Source organism: Notechis scutatus, chromosome 5 (genome assembly GCF_049901735.1).
Source record: "Notechis scutatus isolate UNSWTSFEM ecotype Mainland chromosome 5, rNotScu1.2, whole genome shotgun sequence".
Classification (NCBI taxonomy): Eukaryota; Metazoa; Chordata; class Lepidosauria; order Squamata; family Elapidae; genus Notechis; species Notechis scutatus.
In genome coordinates this window covers 49,936,906-49,960,282 of record NC_142013.1, presented here as the reverse complement: position 1 = coordinate 49,960,282, position 23,377 = coordinate 49,936,906, and the positions used below count along the sequence as shown (strand labels likewise).

Genomic DNA, 23,377 nt, shown 5'->3' with positions numbered 1-23,377 from the left:
CTGTGATTTGAGTGATGCTAAATAATGTTCATAGGTGCTAAATAAACAACACTTACATTTTTGTCTGGAAATGCTACCTTGGTCTAAGAATAATAAAATATTTGCTACATCTGGTGTTTAATTCAGAATTGCTTAAAAATTCATTGTTTTTAATCTGATTCTCTGCAGCTATTATTAATGAAGCTTAAACATATATACATTTATTTTAAAGAGGTTTGCACCACCACTTTAAAGATAAAAATACATTTATAATAAATGGTTTCTTAGATATCTGATCCTGTGTAATAAATAGCTTCCTAGTATCCAATGAAAACATTTATAGGAAAGCACATTGGGCCAAAGTAGCTATGTTGTAAAAAAACAGAACAGCCATTCTGTTACGTAGAATAACAGAATAAATATTGGAAAAGTCAAATATGTGTCCTCTACACTGTAAACACCTAACAGTTGCCAATTGAAAAATAAATTTAGGGGGGCAATTCACATGGTATTATAACATAGCCAAGTATAACTTTTCTAGGCTTTTTACTCAGGAAGTCTTAATAATGATAAACTCTTAATGATGACTTTTTCTCTCCCAGCTAAAAAAACTTAGGTATCCTTAGTTGGGATGTGACTTTTATAATTCTTTATATTAGAATATCTGCCCTTTATAAAAATTGTCATTATAGACATTAACATGGTAGTTTGCTTCTATTATAATAATCATTTATTGGTTCTTTTTAGCTGCTTCCAATTTAACTCATAAGAATGTTAGTTGTTAAGGGTAATGCAGTTATAAAATCTTATATGGGAAAATAAAATTTAAAAAAAGGGAAGAACCAACATTAAAGTTTTGTGAAGGGAAAACCTGGAGATAAATGTAATATTGTGATATGTGCCTAATATTAAAGAAATGATATCTTGTCTTTTCTAAAAGGTAATATACTTTTATGCAGTAGCTTATTTCGTATGTGTGTGTGCATGTGTGTGTGTGTGTGTGTATGCGTGAGTGTGTGTGTGTAAAATATAAAGCCATAATACAACTTTTCCAGTCCAAGGGCTACATTGATTCTTCAATGATACCTTGGTAGAAGAAACACATGAACAGCACATGAGGATGGGATGTGCTAAATGGCTGTGGAAACCAAGAGATTTGAAGAAGCTCATGGAGAAAAACATATATTAAAAGGAATGTGGTGAGAGTTTCTGTTTGTGCCCTCTTTTCTCAAGTGTAATACCAATTACATTATTATGAAAAGTCAGTAGGATACAGAAAATGCTTCAGTCTGCATTTGTAGTCATAAGGCATCCAAATACATTGTGGGGTATTAGGCTTTGTGCTATAATCTGCTTGGATGCTTCTTTTCTAACAAATGACTTCCTGTTTTATTTCTCCAGGATCTTTTAATTTATAAGTTAAGATATCACCAAGATATCTTACCTTGCCCTAGTAAGACCACACCTAGAGTACTATATCCAGTTTTGGTCACCACATTATGAAAAAGATGTTGTGACTGTAGAAAACGTACAGAAAAGAGCAACCAGGATGATTAGGGGATTGGAGACTAAAACATGAAGAATGGTTACAGGAACTGGGCTTGGCTAGTCTATTGAAGAGAAGGACCAGGGGAGACATGATAGCAATGTTCCAATATTTGTATTTGTATGTTTTGAGACTTTCAAGAAGAGATTGGACTGCCATTTGTCAGAAATGGTGCAGGGTCTCCCGCTTGGGTGGGGGTGGGGGTTGGACTAGATGACCTACAAGGTCCCTTCCAACTCTGATTATCTGTTATTTGTTATCAAGAAATGATTTGGATTGTGAAGGGCTATAAATGGAATGCAATGCAATAAATAAAATCAGTGACCGCATGCATTACACTGGTTTGTTTGTTTTTTACTATATTACATAGGCAGGAAATATATAAAATGAAAACAAGTAACATAATGTCATTATTCACAAATTCAATGTATATGTTTTTTCCTATCAATCAGTCCTTATCACAGGTTAGACAACAACTAATAATTGTCTTGGGGACAAATTCCAGAGTAAATTAATGTAAGATCCAAGTTTGCAGAGTGAGGCTCTGTCATCTAATATTTAATACATAAGTGTGGGTGTCGAACTCTTAGCATCATGTTGCTCTCATGTGATGTTTTGCAACATTTTTTCCCTTCACGGAGCTAGGGTGGGTGTGGCCCTGCACATGACTGATCCAGCCCATGTGCTGTCAGTTTGACATTCCTGCATTAGGAGATGAAATGGGAAGTATTCACATGAAGCATTCATGTGATTATTAGTACCACTCTATAAAACCTTAGAAAGACCACACCTGGAATACTGCATCCAGTTTTGGTTACCACATTAAAAAAAAGATGTTGAGATTTTGAAACAAAAATGCAGAAAACAGCAACTAAGGTGATTAAAGGCCTGGAGACTAAAACATATGAAGAATGGTTGAAGGATTTGGGGTTGACTAGTCTAGAGAAAAGAAAGAGTAGGGGTGACATGATAGCAATATTCCAGTATTTGAAGGGCTGCCACAAAGAAGATAAGGTCAACCTATTTTTCAAAGCACCAGAAGGCACCAGACAACAAAACAAGAAACAATGAACATGAAACTAATCATGGAGAGAAGCAACTGCAATTAAGGAGAAACTTCCTAACAGTGAGAACAATTAACCAATGGAACAGCTTGTCTTCTGAAGTTGTAGGTGCTCCATCCCTTCAAGTCTTTAAGAAAAGATTGGACAGCCACTTGTTTGAAATGGTATAGTGCTCTCCTGCTTGAGCTTGGTGTTGCTGCCAGGGCTACAACAAATCCACACCCATTCAAATCATAAGTCTCTAGCCGCAACTCTCAGAGTAAAAAAAAATGATTTATTAGGAATGGCCATGTTGGTGTTAGGTGGGTGCAGCCGGCACTAAAATACATAATTCATTTCCCCCTTGGCCCTGGTCTTCCCCCCACCCTCTGAATGTATATTTTCCAATGGGACATATCCATAGACAAGAGTCATCGACCATGCTCTCCAGTAATATTGTTGTGCGCTGACAGCTTTTGGCTGCCTAGTAATTATCTGAAGCATTTCAGGAATGCGTTGCTTTCCCCCACTCCCTTTCTGCTGGCAACTAAAAAGACCAAAGAAGTAATTTTTTTTTAGTTGACAGTTGCACTACAAGGCCTCCAAGGTCCATTCCAGCTCTGTTCTGTTCTATTCTGTTCTGTTCTGTTCTGTTCTGTTCTGTTCTGTTCTGTTCTACTCTACTCTACTCTACTCTACTCTATTCCACTCCACTCCACTCCACTCCATTCCATTCTATTCTATTGACAGAGAATTATACAGTATTTATTACTACCACATCAGTTAGATTATGTAAGGAAATTATGTTTCAAGAAGTCTTAGCTATGATGTTAAATACATTTGAAAATAACAACAGTATTCTTTTTCCCCAGAATTATGAGAAAGAAGAGTGTTTGTAAGTAAAAGTTCATTGGCAATTTTCGAGAGTATTATGCTCTGCATGTATGAATTAAATGTTTAAAAGTCAGAGAGAACTTTGTCAGTGGATAATGGAATGGAAGGTCATCACATTGAAGAGGGTAGAGGGGCATGCTAAAATAGCCTATGTGCCAATTTTTTTTAAAAAAAATGCAAGGCCGTGTTGACAAAATGAGTCTTTGTCATTTCTCCCTTATCAGTATTTTTTAAAAATACCAATGCCATATTTGCTCAATAGTAGCTTCATATCTCAAATGGCGACATTAAGGAAACTGACAATTTACAATGGTCATCTTTGTCCTGAATGTGTAAAAAGATCTCCAAATCTAACTAGAACTGCTGTACCAGAATATTCAGTATAACAAAGTCCTTTTTATGTTTGTCAAGTAGACTGAAAAAAACTGATGGGGATGATTTTAATACGTGGCTTTCTGAACTCCTAAAATAGTCATTATTTAATGATAATGAAAGCAAATTTAACATCCTTGGAATTACAAGAAAGACATGTGAAATACTAAGATTGGTTTTTTTCTACTTGCAATATACTGTATGAAGTTGCTGCACCTCTGTTAATAATTCCTATATTATAATTCCTATAATCCCTATAAAAGTAAGCTTGAGTGTAATCGTTATCTCAACAATAAAAAGTGTAATACAAATTGTAATACAGAAACTTTATTATAAAGATACAGTTAGATTTCCCTCATTCCTTGACATCCATACCATAATTTTCAATTTAAAGAAAAAAGAAATGAAATGAAAATAACTTGAAAGATAGAAAAATAGTACAGTAATATTTTCACTGCTGCAGTTTTCTAAAATAGAGGGTAACGAAGAAACTAGCGCCATTAACCATGAAGAGCTTCACAATTCATGAGTGCAACCTTAGTGTTCAAATTCAACATGAAGAATTACTTTATTCAAATATAAGATTGGTCCAGTTAATATAATTGCAATTTTCCAATCATATAAGCAATATAGAAAAAGTTATTTAATGTTGTGTGCTTTGCTAAACTATCAAGTGAAAGCCAGAAGAATTGCTTAGAGTTTTTTTTAAAGACTCCCAGTGAATACATGTAATTTGTATAGTTTTCTTAATAACATTATTATGGTTTGTTATTGGCTTTTGCTGGGATGGGTGATTTGATTGCAATTTTTATTCTGTTAAAATAAGGATAGCAATTTTGATTAGATTAGATTAGATTAGATAAAATAAGATTAACAGAATTGGAAGGTACCTTGTAGGTCATCTAGTCCAATCCCCTGCCCAAGCAGGAGACCCTACACCATTTCTGACAAATGGCAGTACAATCTCTTCTTGAAAGCCTCCAGTGATGAGCTCCCACAACTTCCAAAGGCAAGCTATTCCATTGGTTGATTTTCTCACTGTCAGAAAATTTCTCCTTATTTCTAAGTTAAATCTCTCTTTGATCAGTTTCCATCCATTATTCCTTGTCTGGCCTTCAAGTGCCTTGGAAAATAGCTTTACCCTTTCCTTTTTGTGGCAGCCCCTCAAATATTGGAACACTGCTATCATGTCTCCCCTGGTCCTTCTCTTCAATGGACTAGCCATGCCCAGTAACTGTTCTTCATATGTTTTAGTCTCCAGTCCCCTAATCATCCTGGTTGCTCTTCTCTGTACTTTTTCTAGAGTCTCAACATCTTTTTTATAACGTGGTGACCAAAACTGATGCAATATTCTATGTGTGGTCTTACTAAGGCTTTATAGAGTGGTATTAGTACTTCCCTTGATCTTGATTGTATCCCTCTGTTAATACAATTTGGGATTGTGTTGGCTTTTTTGGCTGCCACCGCACACTGCTGGCTCATATTTAACTGGTTGTCCACTAAGACTCCAAGATCCCTCTCACAATTATTCATTTTTTTTTTTTTAAACAAATTTTATTCAGTTTTTCACATTAAAAACAAAAATCTCTTTTTAGTGGACAACATATTTCTGGGTCATCACCTTTACATACAAATATGACAGCAATTATACATTCATATATGCATACTTAATTCTATTATTACCTTTTCCATTCCAAATGGAAGGAGAGAAATGTAAGGAGAGAAACAAACACATTAATTCTAGCCTCTTTCCTTAATCTCAATCGAAACATCTTTTTGTTTCATTTCAATTATTTCAAATATAATCCTTTAATATTTATTTTAAAAATAAAGATAAATAATATATGTTTGAATAATAATAATAATAATAATAATAATAATAATAATAATAATAATAATAATAAAAGTTACCAATGTCTCTCCTTGCTTTTAATAGTCTATGTTAACTTATTAATTTAGTTGGTTCTTTAGTCTGTCATATTCCCTTTCCATTACACATCCTTTTTATAAATTCTAGATTAATACAAATTTTAACACTAAAAAAAAACAAGTATAGGTTTCCCCCCTTTTACTGCTTTGAGTGTGACACCTCAATTATTAAAATATACCTTTATTCCCTCATCTTGATTCCCAATAAACCATTATTTTTAAGAAGTTACAATAATAATCATTACATCTTTTCATTTGGATTCCGCAGCATATTTCCCCCCCTTGATTTTTAATAAGAGTTATCAGTATCTATATTACCCTATTTTCTAAATATTTTAATTGCAGAAATATTCTTATTACCCCTTGTCACCCTGCAGAATCCCCTTTTTAATTCATCAACCATTATCTCTGAAAAAACAATTTCTTTTCAACATTTTACTATTTCCGTATTTCTTTATTTCATGCACCTGTTTCTTACTGCTTCTCCTCCCCCTCTTTTCCCCATATCTTTTCTCATTCCAGTTTATATCCCTCTCTTTCTTAATATCTTCCTTTCCCCTTTTCTGCTGGGTCTTTCTGCCTTTCCTGACTTCACAGGTATTCCCTTTGATTGCCTTCTTAAATCTCAACTTTTTAACCTTCTTTCTTTTCCCATGTCTTTGTAGTGTTCTTTGTGTTAATTGTCTATTTAAAATGTCTTCTCCTTGAATCGACTCCTCCTCCTCTGAAGCTCTTTCTTCTTATTCTTCAATCGCCATTTCCATTTTTTCTAACACAGAGCAAAGTGATCCACTTCTTTCCTGTAGTAATTCTCTCATATTTTTAAGTTCCATTTTTAATTCCTGAAGAGATATCATCATTACACACTCTTATATTTTATTATCGTTAAAGTCCACAAAAAAACAACAAAACACTTTTACTTTCCTTCTTTCTTCTTTCAATTTTCTAAAGTTCTCAGTTATTCCAGCCCAGGGTCTATACCAAAAACATCAATCAATCCCACAGTCAGTCTTTCCTTGCTTTTTCCTTTATTCTGGTTCTGCTTTCACTTTCTAAGATTCTTACTTTGTTTCAATATTTCTTTAATGTTATATCCACACAAGTTCATTCAGAAACAGGATGCTTTCCCTTTTGTTTGAGCTCAAGTTTTTGTCAAAATGTGGCACTCTCCATTATAGAAAGTCTTCACCTTTTCCCCCTATTTTTTCATTTAGGGTTTTTCAAACCTCAATATTCCAGCACAGTCCAGTCTCCAATTTGTAAACTTTATTATTATTATTTTTTGACAATCTTAAGTCCAGCTTTATTTTATGCCTGTTTATTCCCAAAATATTTTAGTCCAATTTAGTTAAATCTTTAGTTCCAGCTTCTTCCTTTCCCGGTTCAAAGCCCCACTTAGCTGTCAAAAATATTTTCTTTTTTTTTTTTCCCTGTCCCTTTGTAATTTCGCCACTCACTTTTCTTTTCTTAAAAATTCCATATTACCTTAATCACGGGGTACTTTTGTTTAGTTGTATTGCCCAGTTGTCAGTTGTTCAGATGTTATCCACCTCTTTCTTTCCTTTCGGACCATAGCTGCAGAGAGTCATGATCTACGGTCCGTCAGCAAGGAGGCTCTGCCTTCTTATTAAGCCTGGTTTCACCCAATCTGTATGTGTACCCTTTTTTTTTTTTTTGCCTAAGGCTTTACTTTTCTCTATGTTGAATTTCATTTTGTTAGTTGCGGCCCAGTGTTCTAGTCTGTCAAGATCCATATGGATGTTGAGCCTATCTTCTAGGGTATTAGCTATTCCTGCCAGCTTAGTATCATCTGCAAAATTGGTAAGTTCCCCTTCTATTCTCTCAGCTAAGTTGTTTATTAAGATATTGAAAAGTACTGGCCCTAAGATGGAACCTTCTGGTACCCCAGTGCTTACTTCCCTCCATGTAGACATAAACCTATTAAGGATTACTCATTGAGTATGGTTTGTCAATTAGTTACAAATCCATCTGGGGGTGATGCTATCTATCCCACTTTTTTCTAGCTTACCAAGAAGTAAGTTGTGGTCTACTTTGTCGAATGCCTTGCTGAAGTCTAAGTATATTATGTCCACAGTATTTCACTGGTCTACTAATTTAGGCACTATATTGAAGAATGAAATAATTTTGGTTTGGCATTATCTGTTTTTTAACAAATCCATGCTGACTGCTAATTATTACTTTACTCATTTCTAGATGTTGGCAGATCTGTTTTTTATTATCTTTTTCAGTATCTTCCCAGGTATTGATGTTAGACTGATTGGTTTGTGGTTTCCGGGGTCTGTTCCCCCCCCCCCCACTTTTTTTTTTGAAGATGGGAACCACATCAGCTCTTTCCAGTCCTCTAGTAGTTCCCCAGGATTTTTGAAAGATGTGGTATAGTGGTTCTGGGATGACATCTTCTAGTTCCTTTAGAATTCTGGGATATAATCCATCAGGTCCCAGTGATTTGTATTCATCAAGACAGACAGGTGATTTCTTCTTATTTTTTTCTTATTTTAACTTTTATTTCTAGTCTGCCTTTTACAGTTATGTTTTTGGTAGGTTGGGCTATAGTTTCTTTTTGTGTGAAGACCGATGCAAAGAATGAGTTAAACAGCTCTGCTTTCTCTCTGTTGCCTGTTACTTCCTTGCTGTCTTTTCTCTTTAGTGGACCTACTGTTTCCTTGATTTTTTTCCCTTATTATATATATGTTGGAAGAAAGTTTTTTCATTGCCTTGATTTTTGTTACAAGTCTTTGTTCATGTTGAACCTTTGCTTTCCTGACTTTGTCTTTGCAGATTCTGGCTATCTGCTAATATTTTGCCTTAGTTGTGTGTCCTTCTTTCCATTTTTTGTACTTGTCCTTTTTTTCTTTCAATTGGTCAGAGAGATCTTTGGGCAGCCATGCTGGTTTCTTCTTGGATTTCTTGTTTTTCCCCCCCTTTCTGTGATATTGTGCTGGACTGGGCTTTTATGATCATATTTTTCAGAGTTTCCCAAGTTTCTCAACTTTCTTAAGTTGTTTCCCCCTTTAGGATTTTCATCCAAGGAACCTTTCCTAAGTTGTCTCTGAGTTTATTAAAATCAGCTCTTTTAAAATCTAAGACTCTGGTATCATTATGTTCTATTGCTTGTGTTCGTGTTATGTTGAATTGTAGTATGACATGGTCACTTTGAATTAAGCCTATAGCACTGAAATTCCCAAGAGCTTCCTTATTCAAGAACTAACCATAATTAATTTTAACTTTTTGAGAGCAGCAAAAGGCAGCTGCTGCTGAAACATGTACAAAAAAATTAAAACAAAACAAAATTATCATTATTTTCCAAGATAAAAAAGTGTCAGTTGTTCACATCCACTCAACTCCACTATACCTGCTTAGTAAGCTGGGTTTTCCATCGATTAGCATTGCTTGGATAAGCAGCAGTGGGTGTGTTCACACAAAAAGGGAGTTTCACCACAGTTATTCATCATTAGACTTTCTTTTCCAAAGTAGAAATTAGCAAACAAGTATATTTCTGATCTCCTAGGCATCAAGAAGTGAGATAGAAAATTCTATTGGAGTTTATTATGTAGAAATTTATTATCCTTTGAAAACTTGTCTGGATGTTTTTTATTTTAAAAAAATACATCCTATAGCTGTGTAATAGAAAATACAGTTTGATTCTTCTTTCCTTCACTGGATTTTTTTTGTAGCAATGTTTTAAAAACTTTATATTCAAAGAGCAGCTGCCTTTTCCATCATATGTGAAGTATTTAGGTCATTGAACTTTTATGGTTAGCCCTTTAATTAGATGGGTTTCTAATAACTACTGTTGTTTAGTCCAGCATTCAAAAATGACCATTAGAACCTTATCTAATTCAAGTAATATGTGTGTCTCCTGACCTCTCAATAGTTGAAGCAATATCTAGATAATTTTATTATCAACTAATGATGCCCTTAACCCTCTACAGTTTTGATATTGTGCCTTAATGCCCATGAATATAACTTGCAGATATGCAGATGTAGATTGAATACTAAAGAAAAATAGATGAATAAATTTCCAAAGCACTTTAGATTTTTCTTCTCAACAAATTACTTATTTTGAGGTTCCCAGCTTTTCTTGTTATTATTATTTTTTAGTAAATGTTTATAGCAACTCAACCACTATTTGCCATCATAAATATAACAATAAAATCAATAAAAAGAACAAAATAGCAAAACAGCAAGTCACATACCTATGGCATCATATAACTAGTATTGATAGAGATATTTGCAATCCACTACAATAGACTCAAAGATCTAAATCTTAAATAATATGAAAAAGGTTATTATTTATTATTATTAAATATAATACATATAATATATACAATCACTTGCCTAAAATTATTTAAGATAAATATATTAAAATGATGATCCAAGTTCCCTTTAGTAGTATTTTTAAGTTCTGAACTTGTAATCATGTTTATTGCTGTAGTAAAAAAAAAAATTCTTCCAAATTTTTTAAAAAACTCAAGCTACAGATGAAGGAAAAGATTAAGGCCACTCAGCTATTTATTGATAATTTGTTCACTAAATATATCCTGGTTATGCATATTTAACTCAGTGTGAAGGAAGTAACGTCTAACCTCAGAGATGTCCTTTTCATGAAGGACATGTAAATTCTGGACAGTCAGATTTGCCACTTCCAATGGACAAATCCCCTTTTTAAAGAAGATGGTTTAGTGTTCTTATGTCTAGGCAAAACATAAGGACTAAAACCAAATAATGCACCTCTGATGCAGCTTTCTAGCTTGCCCAAATAAACTTTATCCCGCAAATCCTCACAATACAACTGTCAGGCTACAGAACTTTTCCCATTCAATCAACTAGAATGAACTTCTGAAAATGTATCAAAACGTACATGCAGAGATAGATAAGGGAGTTTAGAACCCCTCCCTTTCTCTCAATGTGTATTTTGGGAAACAAAAGCCAGTATGTTTATTCCACCCCCACCCCTTCTGAAGGAACGATGTTTTCCACAGTTTCCCAAGCATATATCTCACTGGAATTTTTATGGTCTTCTCATCTCCTGGCTATGCTGCTCAGAGGTGTTAGGTTCCGGCCATCTGGGATTCCTCTCTCCATTGTATCATGTGTGGGTTATACAAATTCGATATAAGATTGAATGTATTCAAGTTACATCAAGAAAGGATTTCTTTATCATTCTCCCCCCCGCCTTTTCTTCTTCCACTGAAGAAATGACAGATACACGGATTTGACACTATTAGAATTCTTAATATCAATAAGCCAAATGTTAACATATTTACTAATTAGCTAAATTTTCAATATGCTGATTGCTGAAAGGAAATATATTTGTTAGATTTCAGTGCATAACTTTAATAAAAGAAGTTAAGTAATAACCTTAGACTGTCTACTATTGACCTCACCCCTTTCCTAAGAGGTCTGTAGGGGCGTGCATAAAGCGCACCAACGTGCCTACCGTCCCTGTCCTATTGTTTCTCTTATTCTTCTTTTATTTTTCTTATATGTACCCATTTCATGTATTCACAACTATGTATACACTTATACTTATTATCTTGTAAACAATTGGCAAATCAAATAAATAAAATAAAATAAAAATAAAAAGTAACAGACTGTGATTGGAAAACCTCTGAAGATCATCAGGAAATATGATGCAAAGACAGAGAGACAGACAGAGCCAGCCCACAGTATGTAGTTCTAGGATGCCTATATAAATATCAACCTATCTGGTAATCTAGAAATATATAATTACAGGTAGCTAAAAACTGTGATACATTAAGTGTAGAAAGATTTTCCTCCTTTATTTTTGTTTACTTTGGCTTTAGGCTGTTTTCACTCCTTTTATGGTGTGGCAATTTAATTCAAACAACTTGAATATAGTCCCATTATTTCTTATTTTGTTCATAAGTCATCTAGAATAAAATAGGGCAGTATTAGGGCTTATTGGTACAGTAATATTTCATAAAGTCAATAAATACATGTATAAAAGCCTAAACTTCCCATTTAACATTTTTCTTGTCTAGTTCAAATTTTTCCACTTCGGTCCCTGTTTCTGATACTTAAAAGAAGTAGCTGCTTAAATCAGCAAGCTGTACAACCTGAGAGTGAGATAAAACACATCTGCATCTAAGTACATGTACAAAATACACAGAAGGACTCCCCCCCCTCACAATTGACCATAGCTCAAATATTCTCAAGCAATTACATTTTGCCCTGCCATATAGCATGGCATTGCCTCTACTTATCCTTAACCGCTACCTGGGGAAGTTCAAAAATGCCCTTCCTTGTTCCAGTACTAAAGTACTTTTTCCCCTGCTTAAACAGATAGCAAGTAAAAGGCAACGTTCTTAACATTTAATCCATGTCAAAATTTAGTGATTCAGATAAAGCAGCTACTGATTAATCTGTGCAGGCATGAGTTAGAACTTGGGTATTGTCTCCTTTTGTCCCCAATTAATCGTATCTATTTTATATATTCTTACTCATGTTTATACTTATACCTATTATTTTGTAAGTGATTGACAAATCAAATAAATAAAATTTTCAGTTTAGACACTGTGAGTGGCTACTAATAGAAGAGAGGGGCTACACAATAAAAAGGAACAGAGAAAGCTGCTTTAATCTTGCTGTTTTGGGGTATGCTTATCCAGGGATGGGATTCAAATTTTTTAACAACCAGTTTTGTGGGCATGGCTTAGTTGGTGGGCATGGCTTGGTGGTCATGTGACCGGGTGACATGGCTTGGTGGTCATGTTTTTGGCTGGACGGGGCCAACTCAATATCACTCACATCAAGGCACGCATCTCCTCACCTGGCCTCTCATGACTGTGAGGATGCTGCAACAGTCATAAGTGTGACTAATAGTCATAAGTCGCTTTTTTCAGTGCCATTGTAACATTGAATGGTCACTCCACACAAGCAAAATAACAGCAAAGGAGGGGGGAAAAAAACTCCAGATAAGTTCCTGAGACAGGAAGTCTAGTCCTGCCAAGAATGTAATAAGGGTTAACAGAGAATCAGTTTCTGTAAGCAACATCAGAATGTTTCCTTCTTGCCTTCCTTACAGGATTAGGCCAGTAATTTCTTCTAACAACCAGTTCTCCGAACTGCTTAGAAAGTTAACAACCGGTTCTAGTGAATAGGTGTGAACTGGTAGAATCCCGCCCCTGTGCTTATCCCACCTGCCAGTTGATACATTCTTTTATCGATTTTCAAATGTGGTCTTAAAACTTACTTCAGTAAATCTCTAAGTCTGTCTGTGTATTAATTGGAAAGAGCTGCTGGCACAGAGAAGAACATGGCAAGGAGAATAAGAACAAGAGTAGAGGAGACGGAAAAGAGCTTTCCCACTGCACAGAGCAGCACTCCATCCATGGTCAGTTATGAAAAGTAATTTGAAGAGTTACTTTTAAACATGTGCTCAGTGATCTTGTGAAAGATTACTAAATTCATGCTCAAAACCAGCCTGAATATTGCACACCTTTTCTGGAGTGGTTACCCCAAATTTAAAAGTTGTTCCCCAAACAACTGACAGGTACTGAGGCAGATCACTGAGTTGGGGAGAATATATCTGCTATTCTATTCTCCTATTCTATTACAGCTCAGTGCTAAAGCTATGGTAGAAGGATAATGCAAAAAATTGCGAGACACAGCTGCCAGGTTTTCACACTCATGGTTAATGTCTGTGGGACTGGAGATCTGAATGTGTAACGATTGGTACTATTTTTTCTCCACAAAGTTTATTTCCAAGAGATTGGAAATCTGGTAAGTTTACTTTATTCTTAGGTACTTTCCAGAATTAGTATCCTATTCAGTATGATAGGAAAGGCTTTTCTGTTTTACCAAGCATCCTTCCCATCCTACTCATCATGAGTGGAGTAGGAAAGAATGTTTAGTAGAGCAGGAGAACTTCCCCTGCTTTCCAGGCCACATCCTGATTCCACTGATCAGTTATTTCAAAATCAGATTTTGACAGGTAGCTAAACCTGTGAGCCAGACCCATGTCTGTTCAAAGCAGAATTGTATCTGCGCTGGCACAATTGAATCAGGCAATGGTGGAGGTGGGGGCATCATCCAATTTTATAATGCTACATCTTTCTCAGTGATGGGTGAATAGATCCTTTAGAAAAGTTACCATATGGACCTGGCCCTACTGGCCTTTAGAATAATAGTAAAGAATGTGTAGATTTTTCTTTGGGGCAAATTGAGTTGTAGCATCAAGCAGATTGATTTTAGTAGCACTAATGTTTTGCAACATGATCTGATGTATCTTTTTTCTATAATATTGTATTTCAGATTTTTAATCTTTATTTTTTGCATGTTACCTTGATTTGTTCAGTGATTAAGGCAGGCAACAAGTTAAGTAATATGTTAATATATTTAATTAAATAGTTACAAAACAGTATTCCAAGTTCTGATCTTTGAATAATTGGCCTAAGAAGGTTTATTCTTTTGTGGATCTTAAGCTATTAAACTCATTGTTTAATAGCAATACAAAATATGAAACAAAATAATTTCAATGGCCATGTATCAGATACCATAAGAACCATGGTTAGAGTACTGAGCTACAACTATGGAGATTCAGAGTGAAGCTTAGTCAGCTCTTAACTTCACTAAGAAAATGTCAGCCAGTTGCAGGGAGTCTTTCTCAGGTTACTTTACCCCTTTGGACTGAAGTTCATTCCAAGATCTGGGTGTCTCCCACCCCAAGAACAGGAAGGTATTAAAGACCCGGCTACTGTCCCAGGTTTTGTGTTAGGGTGTTTGGAACTCCTCGTGAGTTTAGCTGAAATACATTTTTTTCTGTGACAAGATTAGCCATTCTGTTATTTATATTGTCCTTGTCTTACTTGTTTAAGCTGACATTTTGAACTGTACTGTGCTTTAGTGTTAGCTATCCAGAGTCATTCTGGAGTTGTTCAGCAAATAGCATACATTTAATCAATTAAGTTACCTTAAGATTTTGGACACGGCCTCACAAGCCATTGAAGTAATTTACCATATTTGTGTTCCATTAGAGCCTATTGAAAGAATGGACTCAGGCAAATAAAGATCTCTTAATAGTTATAACTAAGGAAGGGACCTGATCTGCTATTAAACATATGGAGTTTTTGGATTGGCAGTTTCTGTCCATGGATTGGCGTTTTCGTACTCCATTAGATTGTTCTTATTATTTATTTATTTATTTTATTTATTTATTTATTTGATTTGCCAATTGTTTACAAGATAATAAGTATAAGTGTATACATAGTTGTGAATACATGAAATGGGTATTAAGAAAAATAAAAGAAGAATAAAGAGAAACAATAGGACAGGGACGGTAGGCACGTTGGTGCGCTTATGCACGCCCTTAGGAAAGGGGTGAGGTCAATAGTAGACAGTCTAAGGTTAAAGTTTTTGGAGTTTGGGGAAGAAACTACAGAGTCGGGTAGAGTATTCCAGACATTGACCACTCTATTGCTGAAGTCGTATTTCCTGCAATCAAGTTTGGTGCGGTTTACTTTGAGTTTGTATCTATTGTGTGCTCTTGTGTTGTTATGGTTGAAGCTGAAGTATTCATTGACAGGTAGGACATTGCAATGTATGATTTTATATACCATGCTTAAATCAGACCGAAGACGGCGTAATTCAAGGTTTTCTAGTTCTAGAATTTCAAGTCTGGTGGCATAAGGTATTCTACAACGAGTAGAGGAGTGGAGAACTCTTCTTGTGAAATATTTCTGGACTTTCTCAATTGTGCTAATATCAGATACGTAATGTGGGTTCCAGACTGATGAACTGTAATCGAGTATTGGTCTAGCAAATGTTTTGTATGCTCTGGTTAGTAGTGTGATATTACCAGAGAAAAAGCTACGTAGGATTAGGTTAACAACTCTTAATGCCTTTTTGGCTATGTAGTTGCAGTGGGCTCTAGCACTTAGATCATTAGAGGTGAGTATTCCAAGGTCCTTTACAGAGCTTGGGTCATCAACAAGATCTTGACTATTCAGCTTGTATTTTATTTTCTGATTTTTTTGCCAATATGTAAGACAGAGCATTTATTTGTTGAGATTTGAAGTTGCCATTTGTTTGACCATTCTGATACATAGTCAAGATCTTTTTGTAGGGTAGCAGTATTGTCTGTGGTATTGAACAGCTTTACATCATCAGCGAAAAGAACGCAATTGCTCTTAATATGATCACAGAGGTCATTTATGTAGAGTATGAAGAGAGTTGGTCCTAGAACACTGCCTTGGGGGACACCACTATTGACAGGTACAGAATTTGATAGGACGCTCCCAATTTTGACCATTTGTTGTCTGTTTGCCAGGAATGCTTCTATCCAGTTATTCAGTTGTCCAGAGATACCATAGGATTTTATTTTTAGGAGTAGTTTGTCGTGTACCACTGAATCAAAGGCTTTACAGAAGTCTATGTAGATTGCGTCTATTGTCGAGTTGTGTCGTCCATATGTTTTTGCAGTGTAAGAGTTGCAGATTACAGGATAGTTTTTTTCTGAAACCAAATTGTTTATTGGAGAGTAGGTTGTTTGTCTCTAAGTGGAGGATGATGGATTGGTTAATAATTGATTCCATGACTTTACAGGTGACGCAGCATAAGGAGATTGGTCTGTAATTTTCAACTAGGCTTGGGTCTCCCTTTTTTTTTTTAAATAAGTTTTATTAAAAGTTTCAACAACAAACAAATCATTACATATTTAAATCTTTTCCTGTCTTTCTACAAAAATTTCCCCAATATTCTCATAAAACACAAACAAACACAAACAAACATAAAAAAATCTTTTAGTAAAGTACCTTGGCCCCAGTTACCTCTCTGCATGGGCAGCGCATATCACTCTTCACAATTCTATCTTATTTAATCCATCTTAATTAAATCATTAAATTTATATCTTTTGCCCATTCATTATCCCTCTATCTCTTCTTATAATAAAAAGAATTTCTCCTGAAATCACTAATCAGAGTATGATGCCTTTCTATCCTCCCCTAAGTTAGTAAAATTAACATTCAACATAACAAATACCCAATTTGGTTCTGCTTGGTACATTCTATCCACCAAAAATGTTTAAATACATTGTATCCTCCTTTCCTTCAATATTTTATTACATTTTAAAAATCAATCATTATTAAAAACTTCAACATTTTAATTTCTTATTAAATCTTAAACCATTCTAATTTACTATTTCAAATATAAATGTTACAATACCATCTTCTGTACCTAGCAGAATCTTTCTTACAGAAGTTTATATTTCATCCTTTGTCCCTAAAAAAATTCCTCTTCTCCCATCCAATTTTAAAACTTTGAGGCTTTTCTCCGCCTTCCCCCTTTCTTTCTTCCCCACCAAATCTTCCTACCCCCTTCTTCTTCTAACCTCTGCCTTGCTGGGATCCCTTCTCTGTTGTGTTCCCTTTTTCTCTTGTTTGCTATCATTATATTTACTTTGCATCATATTTTTCTCTTTCTCAAATGTTTTTTAGATCTTAAGTCCTTCATTTTCCTTGCTCTCTTCCTTCCTTCTTCCTTAGATAAGTTTTGGGATTCAATAAAGATGGCGTCTTCGTCTCTTCCTTGTTGTTCTTCTTCTGTTTCCATCTGTTCCATTGTCTGTTGGTAATTAACCAGCGCCATTTCTAGGAATAGAAAAGCTTTTTCCATACCATCTTTGCAGGCTGCTTTTGTTTGCTCATATTCATCCCTCAGGTCTTCAAAAGGGAAAGCCATTATAAATAAATCTTTTCTTTTCTTTATTCCTCTTTCTTCTTACACCAACCAAATATTCCGAGAGAAAGGTAAAACAATCCCAAAATCCACAATCCTCAATAAATCCAAGCAAGCCAAAATTCCCCTTCCTCTTCCAGGGTGGTATCAAACAAATAAAAAAAAAGAGTCCAAATCTATATTTTAAAGCCTTATTAAAATTATATTTCTGTCCTCAAATCTTCAAGGCATCTCCTCCAACAAGATCCAAATTTATATATTTTCTTTATCCTCTCCTTCCGGCTTAATTCCGTCGGGAGGGAGAGTAAACTTTCCTTTCAGCACCTCAAAATAGCCGCTTTTTTTCTCTTGTGGAAAAAATCATCAAAAAACCATCTTTTCCAGGAATTAAATTAGATAAATCTCAAAGCCCTGGGTCGACCAAGAAGAACTTTCACTTTCAATAACTTTCTCTTCTTCCTCCTGCGCATACTTGCCCGGCTGCCGACTTCTTTGTGGCGGCCATTACGGACCGCCGCTGCACCGTCCTGGTAAAAGGGGTTCTGCCAGCCAGGGAGGGGGTCTGCAACACCCCAGACCCTTCCTCCGGATCCCCTTACCTTCAGCTACCCCTGCAGGGCAGCCTTGCTCCGCACCCGTCCGGGTCGGAGCCCCAAAACGGCTAGCGCGGCAGGGATTGCGCAGCTTCGCGAATCCCTACCGCTCGCGAGCCGACAAACCGAAACTCCGGCTTGGGTCTCCCTTTTTGAAGATGGGGATGACTGTGGCTTGTGACCATAGGTTAGGCAAGGAGCTGGTCCTGAAAGATTTTTCAAAGATTATGCTTAGAGGTTTGGCTATGGCAGTGGATAGCTTTTTAAAGAAGTAGGCACATATTCCATCAGGTCCAATAGATAGAGATGGTTTTAGATTGCGTAGTGCTTTTTCAACATTGTCTTCTGTAAAATCGATATGTATTAGATCATTGTTGTTATCTGTGGTACGGCTAGGAAATACTGGGCATGATCCATTGCTGTTTACAAATACTGAGCTGAAGAATGTGTTAAAGATGTTGGCTTTAGTGGTGTCGTCGTTGCAGTCTTTACCATCAGGTCCTATCAAGGGTGGGATGGACCTTGAGTCTTTTAGTTTGTTGTTTACAAAATTGTAAAAAGCACGGGTGGAATTGGTGCTTAGAAGGTTTTCCTCTTGTTTAATGTGATAATTGGTGCATTCGGTTACTTCTTTTTGTCTAATAACTATATATCCTAGCTTGGAGTTTATGGCCACCTTCTATGACAGTCTAGACTTTTTTAATGTTTACCTCTTTGTTGCCAAACATAAAAGCAAGAGTGCTGACAAAGAAATTGCCTCTTTCTCTTGGAATATGTTGTTTCTTTCTTTCTTTTTTTTAAAGGTTGTGTTCAGTCTGTTCTCTAGCCTCCCACTCCTCCCAGTCATGCTGTTTTACCGTCTATAAAATCTTCAGTTTTACTGATCTTTGCAGTTTTGCTGAGGTTGTTGTTATTGCATTCCTTGATGACTCACTTGTAGGATTCATCTGTATAAGAATTTCCTGTAGTCCTGCTTAACTCCTGAGAGGAAAAATGAAAGAAGAGGAGAAGACAGCATTAGAAACAACTCAGGTTAAATAGGCATATGCACATTTCCCCCTCTAAGTGGGGACTGCCATAACCATAATTTTAAGGCAATGGTGGGGAGAAATGTATCTCAGTTTTAAGAAAGTGGAACACATGAAATCTGAAGCTTAACATATGTAATGCATTGGCTTTTGTAAAAAATATAATTAAATAATTAGTCTTCTTAGGTCAGCAGTATTCATGTTTAGGAATGTTTTTAAAGATAACCATCTTCTGATTACAGATTCATTTGTATGCATAATAATCAAAACCTCAAGATAGAGTTCCTTGAATTAAAATTTCCAAACACCTTACGCAGCAGCTTTTTAGGTACTTAAAGAAAATACCAATCTACAAAAATGGTCTCCCATCCCCACATCTAGGGATTTCATATAATGAAAAATTCAGTTCTTATAAACTTAGGTTCAGTGATAACAATGCTTAAAAGAAATAATTTATTTTACAGCAGGATTTATAATCATTGTCATTATTTACAAAGCATAATTTTAAATCAAAGATTAGAAATACAGAAGGAACTACTGAAGAGTATCACTTTTTCCATCTATGTTCAATACCCACATATATTTTTGGCACAGAAGTATAAAAGGATGTTCTTATTAAATAGTATCTCTGTGTGTGCTTTGGAAATAATCCAGAATGTTGGTAAATTAGCAGTATTTGAATACTGTTTCTCTGAAGATCTGAAAGAGAGTAATTATTATATCATTGATTTACTGACAGCAAATAGTATTTAATAGCCTTCTATTTTAACTTCTATATTTAGATCACTAAGATTTTTTTGTTTTTGCCAAAATAATTTCAGATGTGCCAGGGAGATGAAAAACATTTTTATGAGAACCATATTTTAAAAATATTCAAGTGGCTGTATTTATGTTTTACATGCCTATTAAACTTTATGTCTATGGAAAAATACATACTGGATTTGGTTTCAACTTTATCACTAAAGTTTGTTATAGTGGCTGATGCATAAATGTTTTGGATTCATTTCAGAAAGATGTTTCAGAATGCATTAAAGCCACAAGTGTAGAATTTGTGTGTAATTATTTAAAGTGGCCATGACTTTTCTTGGGATTATATGATAGTGGCAAGAGATGCTTTTAAAAATTGCAAACAAGTACTACTTTTGTACTCCTGCACACTCCAAAGCACCTTCTCTAAATTATATTTGAAAAACTGGGCAGCCCTAATGCATCTCATTATTGTAGCTGTTTGAATAAAAATTGCTTGCAAATTCTTTCCAACTTCAGTCCATCTGTTTGATTCCTTCCTACTCACAGATCTAGCTTGTCCCTTGTCCCAGGTAAGGGATAAATACAGGTAAATCCCCTTCATAAATGTCACCCATGCCTTCTTGGCCAAATTCATCTTGTTGACATAGAAGCCGATCATCTAGTGAGGCTTGGTTGAACTCAAAAACCTAAGACAAGACAATATTTGGTCTAAATGTCTTTTGACTGACTACAGATCTTATATCAAAGAGATTTGTGGATGGATCCGACCACAACTCCTTCCTCACATACCAGTGGATGCTCCATCTTTTCCACCCTCATCTTGGATTGGGTCACCACTGTCTGTGCTCCGGGGTCAGCTTGGGCTGCTGCCAGTGCCTCCTAAGGAGGGATCGTTCCAGGCTTTGCTGCAGCATCAACTTTCCACTTCATTCTGGACATTGTTAGGTTACAGCTCTCTCGGAGGCATCCAAGTAGGCTGCATTACATTAGTGAGAAGTGGTTTAATGTCAACTGTCCGACTAATGAACCCAAAATAACGATATATTCTCAGGATCTTTGAAATCCCCAAAGTAAAACTTTATTGGATACACCATTTTGGTACCAAAGAAACGAAACCAGCTCTGGTTTTCCCGTGCAAAGGCTTGCTTAGTTAAGAGGAAGCTTGCCTAACTTCCTCTTCTCCCCACACTTGGGTGATTGCATTGTTCAATATTGAGACGTCCTTTTGTTATGGGAACCATCCATGTCTTTCTCTAGCACCTGAAGTGGAGAGCTTCTCAACATTCCATCCCCCCCTCCCAGTTCATTGGCAAGTTGAAAAGCATTAAGATTTAAAAGAAGGAAAGTGGTTCAATCTTGACACTGACAAGAATTTAATAAATAATACTTTGGGTCTGGAAGTTATTTCAGCTAATTCTAAGAGGAAAAGCAATGGGGTAGTTTTCAGGGGTGGGATTCTACTGGCTCAGCTTGGTTCGGGCAAACCGGTAGCTTCAAAGTTCAGCTGGGAGCGAACCGGTTTGCTCCAATGATCAGCTGTTGGGCCCACCTGCTCACCCCGGTACTAGTCTGTGCTTTATTTCTGGGTTTTCCAGCTCAGCTGCTTCAAACGGCACAGCAGATTGTCGCATGTCAGCTGTTTTACACACAGGGCTTGAAGCAGACGGTAAGTTGCAAACACTGCAAACTGGTTGTTACACCGGTTGAATCCCACCCTTGGAATGATGTATGGAGGTGTAAACATTGACAAAAAACTTTACCTTCTTTTCAGAAAAAACATAAATCCTTTACTAGAATTGATAAGGTTTGGATTACAAAAATATCTACTTAACAAAACAATTAAAGTTATCATTTTTCTAAAAACTTTTTCTGACTATAATCCAGTGTCCTTACATCATAAATTTGGTTTTCAGTCTCTTAAATGGAGGATTGTACTTGCCAAGCATTGAAAAGAAAACGAGACTGACTTTTGAAGAATGGATTATAAAATTGACTGAATTAACAGATATGGCAAAATTAAATGCTTTGATCAGAGGCAGTTTTATAAGAGATTGGAAGCTGTGTGGATTTTCTACCTGTTAAATACAATAACAGATGGTTAACATAGGTTTTTGAAAATTAGTGTAATGTTCAGCCTAACCTATTGACCATTCTTTTATTTATTTCTATATCAATATATATTTATATATATTATGATTAGATGTTGGCTCAATTTGATTATTAGAAATCCGCTGACCTAGAATATCTGTTTATTTAACATTGTATTTTTGTTAACTAGGGATGGGAAAGCTTATAATTATTTTATAGACCTGCTCTTTAAGGGGAGGAGGGGTTATCATTTTCTTTTTTCTTTCTAAGACAAAAAAATCATTACAGTATATGATAGCCACACATTCAGAAAGATAGCAAAGGTGAAAAAAAAAAAAGAGTTTATAACAATAATTACCAGGAAATTTTGCATGGTGTATGTAAATCGTGTATAACTAAGATTGGTAATCTAGTACACTCTTGTCTTCTTTTACTGCAAAACAGTATATTAAATAAAAGTTAACCAAAGCCAAGATAGTCAATAGAGATCAGTATTTTAAGGCTGATCTCTAAATTAACATGTCATATAGAAGTTTAGAGCTTGGAATTTTTTAAAAAATCAAACAGTAAAGAGTGTGAATTAATAAAATGAAAGAATAACTATAAATATATGTGTTATAATATAATGCATTATAAATTTAGGGTGGTACAAGAGATATGACATGGTGGTTTGTTCATATGTGGGAGTTAATGAATATATGTAAGGAACTAAGGTACAGGTTTAGTTAGGAAAACTAAATGTCTAAATTAATGCTAGAAAGTATCACTTGGGATTATTTAGATTATGAGTATGCATGAAAGCAGAAATAGGTAGTTGGTAAAAGTTGTATGCTATGTAGTAGGAAAAGATACTAAAGTAAGAAACAGAGATGACTTTATCCAATAAACAGATAAAGTAAAAGAAATCATTGATGAGGAAAATATGGTCGTTGGATTAATATTTACAAAGATATGAATATAAAACTTGTCAACTGCCATCATCTGTAAATATTCAAAGTCTGCAATGAATGATGCCATAGATTGAGGTATACAAAGAATGATTCTTGAAAAGAAGCCGGGAGAAAGATACTTTATTGTACACACAAGACAGAGAAAGAAATTGCTGCAATTTGTTGTTAAAATATTGCAGTGTGATTTTGATGGAAATGATAACTTCTTTGGGATGTACTGTATCTGAAAAAAGCTATCCATGGACCATTCAGCAGTGTGAATAGAATAAACACCTAATAATGAAGTTACTTCCTGAATAAAACTGAAGTAAAAGGATATTTAAAGATCTGTATGGGAGTGAAAGTAATATGTCAAAGAGTGGAACAGAAATAAATTCTATAAATGTTAATGTTCAAGAAACAATATGTTAATGTTATAGATACTATAAATACAAAAAATGTTAAAAAATTACAACCCTCTTGATAACTGGGGTAATATTAAAATAAA

At 35.2% G+C, this 23,377-nt stretch overlaps 1 long non-coding RNA gene across 1 annotated transcript in view; it reads right to left on the bottom strand.

The window, feature by feature from the left end:
• LOC148130473 (uncharacterized) overlaps positions 1-19,023 on the bottom strand; it is a 45,970-nt gene extending 26,947 nt beyond the window's left edge. The window contains exon 1 of the long non-coding RNA XR_015749816.1: positions 18,932-19,023. This is a non-coding gene — a long non-coding RNA (uncharacterized LOC148130473). The remainder of the gene's footprint in view (positions 1-18,931) is intronic.
• Positions 19,024-23,377: the final 4,354 nt, after the last annotated feature.